This window comes from Bos javanicus, chromosome 28, assembly GCF_032452875.1.
Source record: "Bos javanicus breed banteng chromosome 28, ARS-OSU_banteng_1.0, whole genome shotgun sequence".
NCBI classification, from domain to species: Eukaryota; Metazoa; Chordata; class Mammalia; order Artiodactyla; family Bovidae; genus Bos; species Bos javanicus.
The window spans coordinates 46999175-47007259 of NC_083895.1; the positions used below are offsets into that span (position 1 = coordinate 46999175).

The following is an 8085-nucleotide window of genomic DNA, read 5'->3' on the forward strand; positions in this document are numbered from 1 at the left end:
ACAAGTTGGTAATTAATGACCCAGTAATGGCACCCACCGTCCGCTGGCTGCCTCATTTGTCTTCCCTGTGTGGACAGATGAAGGGCTGTAAAAGCGTCTGGTACTCTTGTTCATTGCATGGGTTTCTCATTCTCTGTTGCTTTAAGGCTGGTATCTTGGAGTAGGTGCCAGTGGCGAAGGGCTGAGTGTGCTTCACAGGAGTCCCAGGGAGTCTGAGGCAGAAGGAGGAAGGAGGTAGACAAGGAAAGTACAAGGTCCTTCACATTCCTTATCCCATTAAATCCTCAGGAGGGAGATGAGGTGGGAAGAATTACTCCCATTTGTAGATGCTCAAAGACGGTAAATAATGCATTCAAGACCACATAGCTAGGAAATGGTTCATCTGAGATCTCAACCCAGTCAGCTTGATTTTAAAATCATTTCTAATCACTGTACCACATTCTCCCAAACAAAGCCAGTATCTTCTGAATCCAAATATTATATTGTTTGGAGATTCAGACATATATGAGACAATTATGGATATATGCATGCGTGCTCAGTCACTTCAGTCATGTCTGACTCTGTAACCCCATGGACTGTAGCCCACCAGACTCCTCTATGCATGGAATTCTCCAGGCAAGAAGGCTGGAGTGGGTTGCCATTCCCTCTGCCAGAGGTTCTTCCCAACCCAGGGATCGAACCTAAGTCTCCTGCAATCCCTACAATGCAGGCAGATTCTTTACCACTGAGCCACGAGGGAAGCCTTTATGGGTATATACTAAGAATAAAATTCAGGATTTGAAAGAAAGGAGGGATTAAGAGCTGGGAAGAACACAAAGGCAGCCTTTCAGGTTATGTGGTAAGTTCATAGGTGTTCATTTTTGTATTAGGCTTCTTTACTGATATATGGTATATAAAACATGTATCAAATAATATGTAGAAGAAAAAACTCTAATGTCTTTTTCAAAACCTAAGTAGATACTCTCATGGGCAACAGTTTTCATCAAAAATAAGGTAAAAATAAATTCATTAGTCAGAATTAATGCACAGAATATTATACTAAGTTCTATCAGAGATTAGAAATAACAATCAATACAGGCATACATCGGAGATTTTGCAGGTTCCATTCCAGACCACAGAATAAAGCCAATATCACAATAAAGTCACACAAACTTTTTAGTTTCTCGGTGCATATAAAAGTTATATTTACCCTATACTGTAGTCTATTAAGTAGACAATAACATGCCTAAAACTGTACATACCTTAATTTAAGATAGTTTATTGCTAAAAAAATGTTGACCATCTGAACCTTCAGCAAATTGTAATCTTTTTGCTGGTGGAGGGTCTTGCCTAGATGTTGATAGATACTGACTCATCAGAGTGGTGGGTGCTGAAGGTTAGAGTGACTTTCAAAATTTATTAGAATAAGACAAAAATGAAATTTCTACATTAATTGACTCTTCCTTTCATGAACAATTTCTCTGTGGCATGCAATGGTTTGGCAACATTTACCCACAATAGAAATTCTTTCCAAGTTGAAGTCAGTCCTCTCAAACTCTGCTACTATTTTACCAAGTTTATGTAATATTCTAAGTCTTTTGTTATCATTTCAACAATCTTCACAGCTTCTTCACCAGGAGTACATTCCATCTCCGGAAGCCACTTTCTTTCCTCATCCATAAGAAGCAACTCCTCATTTGTTATAGTTGTATCATGAGATTGCACTATTTCAATCACATCTTCAGGTTCCACTGTTAATTCTAGATCTCTTGCTGTTTCCACCACTTCTGTAGCTACTTCCTCCCCTGAAGTCTTGAACCCCTCGTAGTCATTCATGAAGGTTGGAATCAACTTCTTTCAAACTCTTGTTCATGTTGACATTTTTTACCTCTTCCCATAAATCACAAATTTTTTTCTGCACTGTGGCATGGGGAAATCTTAGTTCCCTGACTGGGGATAGAACTCGGGAACCCCTGCATTGGGAACACAGAGTCTTAACCACTGCAACACCAGGGAAGTCCAAAAATGTTCTTAAAGACATGCACTTTGATGTGACTTCCTTCTTTAAACCTCATGAACCAGCCGCTGCTAGCTTCAAACTTCTCTTCTTCAGCTTATTCACCTCTCTCAGCCTTCACAGAATTAAAGAGAATTATGACTCATGGAGATGAAAATGAAAGTGACTAAGAAAACCAAAGAAAGAAATAAAGTGAAGTCGCTCAGTCGTGTCCGACTCTTTGCGACCCCATGGGCTGTAGCCCACCAGGCTCCTCCGTCCATGGGATTCTCCAGGCAAGAATACTGGAGTGGGTTGCCATTTCTTTCTCCAGGGGATCTTCCCGACTCAGGGATCGAACCCAGGTCTTCCGCATTGCAGGCAGATGCTTTAACCTCTGAGCCACCAAGAAAACCAAAGCATCCATCAATTACAATGAAGCCCTTTGGGAGTGTGCAGGATAGTAGACAAGTGGGTTGCGTAGGAAAGGCAGGCTGGAACCATGCTGCCCTTCTCTGCCTTGGTGTGGTGGCCTCCCCAGGTTCCCTGAGGGGTGAGCCAGGGTGTGGTCAGCAAGGCTGGTGCTGCAGGAGCACAGGCCAGCAGGGGACTGAGCAGGCTCTGTGCATACTCCCTCCCTCCCACTGATTCCTCAAGAAAGCACACATGTGTAGAAAAGAGAGCACGAGGTCCTTGCTCTGAATTAAGCTTTTACTTAAGGCAATGTTGTGGCTGGTTTGATCTTCTATCCAGAACACTAAAACTTTCTTCAGATCAGTAATAAGGTTTCACTTTCTTATCATTCATGTGTTCATTGGAGTTCATTTCCTTCACGAACTTTTCCTTTGCATTTACAACTTGGCTGACTGTCACAGGAGGCCTAGTTTTGGGTCTGTCTTGGCTTTGGACATGCTTTCCTCACTAAGCTTAATCATTTCTAGCTTTTTATTTAAAATGAGAGACATGTGACTCTTCGTTTCAGTCAAACACAGAGTCTATTGTAGTGTCGTTAACTGGCCTAAATTCAAGGTCCATGTGTCTCGGGGAATAGGAAGGCCAGAGGCAAGGAAGAGAGACAGGGAGACATCTGTCAGTAGAGCAGTCAGAACACACACAACATTTATCAAGTAAGTTGACTGTCTTACATGGGTGTGGTCCCTGGAGTTCCAAAACAATTGCAATGATGACATCAAAGATCACTGATCACCAAAACAAATATAATAATAATGAAAACATTTGAAATATTGCAAGAATTACCAAAACGTGACACAGAGACACAAAGTGAGAAAATGCTGTTCAAATCTGCTCAACACAGGGTTGCCACAAAATTTCAATTTGTTTAAAAAAAAAAATCTGTAAAGCCCAATAAAGTGAAGTGTAATAAAAGAGGTATGCCTGTCTAAAATTCCTGTTTGCATAATACAAAAGATAAGGAGGCCAGGCTAAGGCATATAGAAATGACTTATCATGCTAGAGACTTTATTAGAATCACCTGCCTATGGTTTATTTTGCAAGGATTTTCTCTAGTCCAGGGAGAGGATGCTCAGAAGACCAGAATCCCAAGCCCATTGCCAGGGCTGCACTTTTCAGTCCTGCCTGTAGTTCAGGGCTTGACTGCCACCAGCCTCGTCAGTGCTGCTGCCTGCCCACCTGTAAGCTCCAGAGGAAATCCACCCTTGTCACCCAGGGGTCAACAGCCACGGGACCTGAGGAGGACACTCGGGTGAGGAGGAGTCTTATTCCTTCTGCTTCTGGACTCCTCTCACAAAGGAAAGGTAAGTCCCCTCAGGATAGACCCTTTCCAAAGGTAAATGCAGCCAACACTATTCACAGGCACAGGGAACACTCCTCTTTTGCAAATACAAACGAGCCGTAAGTCCACTCCAGTGGCCCTGCAGGAAAGGCAAGTCCTTGAAGGCAGGCCCTGCTCACGGAGCCCAGCCTGGAGCAGTGCTCACAGGACAGGTACAAAGAGACACCAGGAAGTGAGGTTTGCCTTCACCACCTCTGCGTCTTCTGCCTTGAGGATTCCAGGGCCCACTCTCCAAGGTCTGGGTCCTATAGACCATGCCCACCTTCTGGATTCCTACCACACCCTTCCCCATCCTCTACCACCAGTGTCTCCCACGTCAGATCATTTCTTCCTCTAATAGAATAAGCACTATCTCAGGAGTTAGGTGGGAAAGTGTCCATAGCTAATAGGTAACTGGTGGCAATGGATGCACAGGACTGGGCATCCACTGTAAAGAAAACAAACTTGTAGGCACATTTTAATCGAGCAAACTTTCACCGATACTTACATTGTAGAGAAATGCATTTCAACTGGTTTAAATCCAACACCGTGAAGGCAGAAATTATGGCACCAAATGTTCTCTCTTCGATTATACTAAGATTAACTTATATCCCTACGTAATCTACAGTTACCACTTTTCCAGGCTTTGCTGCAGTGTGTATCAGAGTGTACAGTTTTTCAACATTGGATATAATTCTTAAATTGATAAGAAGGAAAAAACAGACTTTGAGCCAACAAATGTTATCATATCCAGTAAATACTGTATAAAAACAAAATCTACTCTGAACACTGATCCTCAAAACCAGGACACCAAAACATTAGGTGCTGTGCTAATTACAGAATCAAGTACTGATCACATTGATTGAAAGCTTCTTAAATGAAGGTTTCAATCAATAATATGCTTTAAGTCAAAACAATATTCCAACCACTTGATTTCAAGCAAAGTAGATTTTATGTTTAGAGACACCAATGAAATGTGGTTCATTTATAAATACAGAAGAAACCAGACATCACTGCATCAACACAAAAATAAAAAAATACAAGAAGAAATACAAAATTTGGTCAACTTTGCTGTTCTCTTGGCTGCTTAAATCCCACAGTATTTGCCAATATAGCTAAAAGATGCTAACTCTTGAAAGCCTGTGTTTCCAGGCATTTCCTGTCGACTATACAGGAACACTGTACACTGTGCTTTATGAACAGCGCTCTCCCTTCCTGTGCAGCTATTCACCCGATCCTGTGAAGCCACAGTGAAGGGAGCACACAATGAGGGGAACAGGTGAATGTGGATGTCACCACACGCACCACAAAATTATAGGATTTTAAGTCGCAAGATGAAAAAGACACTGATTCTGCTTTAAAACAAGGTTTACAGGAAATTACCACTGGAATTTCATGGAAATGGCTACTAATGTAAAAGTCAAAGTGAATGACCCAAGCCAGCTTGATGTGCTGAATCCAGCACAACCTTCACACTCAATCTCCCTGATAATAAGCTCAGTGATAATAAATCCTTGCACACCACTATTTTATACAATAGTAAAGGCCTAGTCCAGGAAAAGGAAGTGAACTGAACTGAACCTCATTTACTGGAAACACAAGACATCATATGATCTCTGCACAGTCCTGTCTGTTCACCCACTTCTCAATCTATAATACTCAGTGGGCCATCCTGAAAATCAACAAAGTAAGTTGATTTTGTCACTATCTTTCAAAGGAGCCCATGCCAATTAAAAGGAAGCCAAATTCTCTAAACCTTAAATGAATATTAAGTCCAAGATCTACCCCAGGCTCCCCTATGGGGGATAAGATTAGTATAAACCCACAGTGTGACAGTGTATTGCTCTATTTGATGGGGGGAGGGGAGACACACAGGTAAGAAAAGTCAATTAAAGGACTAGGAATGCAGGGGGCAATAATGTTAAAATAGTAATACAAAAAAGGAATAACCGCAATCATCTTCTTAGGAGAACTCGATTCATGGAAGGAAAGCTAACTGCTATAGCAAAAAAAAAAAAAAAAACTGTATGAAGTGAAATTGGTTTCAATAATGTTAGTAAAGAATATATTCCAGAAAGTAGCAGTAAGCAGAATGTAAAATTCTGACAGCAATTGAATAGACCAGTCCCAGATGGTTAGGTTGAGGCCAACACGTAATGTGGGCAAAGCTTGGTCTATGGGGATTTGGATGACTCCTGGAGAAATATTACACTGTGCATAAGCCAAACTGAACTGTTTTCATATCTGTTATAAAGCTTCATAAAGTGCTGTTTCTACAAGCACTTCAGTTTCACAGCAAGAGTGGTATAGGATATCTAAACACACAAGAGGACATTCATGCTAGATATCTAACTCCCAGTATAATGATACATACAACCCAAAATGATTAGACTGTCATCACATCTAGGGCTTTCTGCATCTTGAGGTGGTGGTTGTGGAAAGCATGGACCTCAGTATCAATATATAGACAGGAGCCATCATTTCCTTCTATATGTGTTTTGTATTTTTTCTTCATTTTTCTAAGTCAGTTCTTCTGTTACTATCATTTCTGAGCCAAATTGGTAAAAATAAAATTGTAATCACTAAATATAGAACCCCTCTGTCAATCAAGGCATTTAAACTTCAATCTTCTGGGGCAAGGAAAGCAGTGTGGGACATTTAAAACTCTGATTTACAAACAAGGTGGTCAAAAATGTTCCTGGCTTAAACACTCACAACTTTCCTAAACAGGTCATTATAAGAGTTCTAGCTAAAGTTTGTGTCAAAGCTACTATGAGAAAATTCTGGTTATGGGAATGGCGTGAACAGTCCAGTAAGTTCCCTATGACTTCATGCCACTCACTGAATCCCCACAAGGACTGAACAGTGTGATACCAGTGACAGAACCTAGCACAAACTCCGCTTTCATGCATGACATCTTTGCACCATCTTTTGCATGAAATTGGTCCCTAACTTCTGCATCAAGCTCACTCATCAGTATTTCCTGGATTTGATCCAGCTGACTGATTACCCAAGTCTCTGGGAAATCCAGAGTATACCAGTATGAACTCTCAGAATTCATCTGTCCTATACAATACACTGCTGCATTTGGGAAAATTACATTAAGAAACTATTTCTTCCTGTAAATTCCAGGGTGGGTTCCTTTGATGAGATGGCTTCATTAAATTCTTTGGAGAATAAAAGAAATTTGAACTGAGTCAAAATCACTATAATTCTGTGCAAGGTTCAACAGGGAAACCAATGCTTTCAGCAGAAGGTGGTACCACACATCTTTGTCTCTTGGAGACAAACATGCCGTTCTTACTGAATATATAAGTTTCAGTTTTTGCCACACTCATGACTAACTACAAAACATCTTTCAAAAATATATCCCACTGGAATCATGGTGTGATTTGAAGATTCATCAGATCCTTGGTTTGTGACAGGTTGCTGCTGGGAGAACCAAAAGTCCAGCAGCTTCTTGGATCCTTTAAAAAAAAAATGTGCAACTTCCATCACCATAAGACTAGCAAACAACCAAAAGCCACAGAAAATCAACTAAATCCTTTCTCTCCTTGCTGTGAGTGCCACCAATTACTTCAACTGTGTTACCAAAATTCAGTCTCCTTTTATTGCTTTAATTTTATATTGACTCTTTTTTAAGGAAAGAATTAATAATATTTACCTGGACTTTCTTTTTTTTCTTTTGAGGGCAGAGAGAGACGAAAGATCACGAGTTTGTTGGAAACAGAGGCAGACACAGTTCCATGTCTCAGCGTCCCCTGATTGCCATCTGAGGGGGAGAGCTGGCAGCTAGCAAGTGACCTGCGTGTGATGGGGGTGGGGCGGGTGCAGCCCTAAGTGATGACCCTGAGTGCCAGACACTTATCGCGAGACACTTAGCACAGCAGCTAGGGGTTCTGCTCTGCCAGTAGTCAGGCTCGCAGTGGTTCCCCCAGCAGAGGGTGTGGTGAGAGGTGGGTTGCAATTTCTCCCAGGGCCCTTCAGGCCCTGGGGCCGTGGGGCCGCCAGATGCCCTGGGGGCTGGGTCAGGCCAAGGGCTGTGTCCTGCAGAGCTGAACACAGAGCTGGCTGTGTCTCTGCCACATCCGCCCACTGGCCAGGCCCAGGACTCGATGCAGCAGGGAGCATCCCCCCACCATCCCCACTTCTGTGACCTAACGGCAAGGCAGTCTCCATGGGTTGCCATCCATGAAGGTCTCAGCAACTGGACTATATGGATACTGCCATTAAAATAACAGCTTCAAACAGTGTCAGTCTCTCTGTTCAAGTTTCAAAAATTGGTCCAGCTTAGGTCAGCAGGCTACCCCTAGGAGGT

The 8085-nt window shown here is 42.1% G+C and overlaps 1 pseudogene; it reads right to left on the minus strand.

Annotated features, from left to right (window-relative positions):
• Positions 1 to 6171: 6171 nt before the first annotated feature.
• Positions 6172 to 7387, minus strand: LOC133240697 (S-adenosylmethionine decarboxylase proenzyme-like; annotated as a pseudogene).
• Between the last annotated feature and the right edge of the window lie 698 nt (positions 7388 to 8085).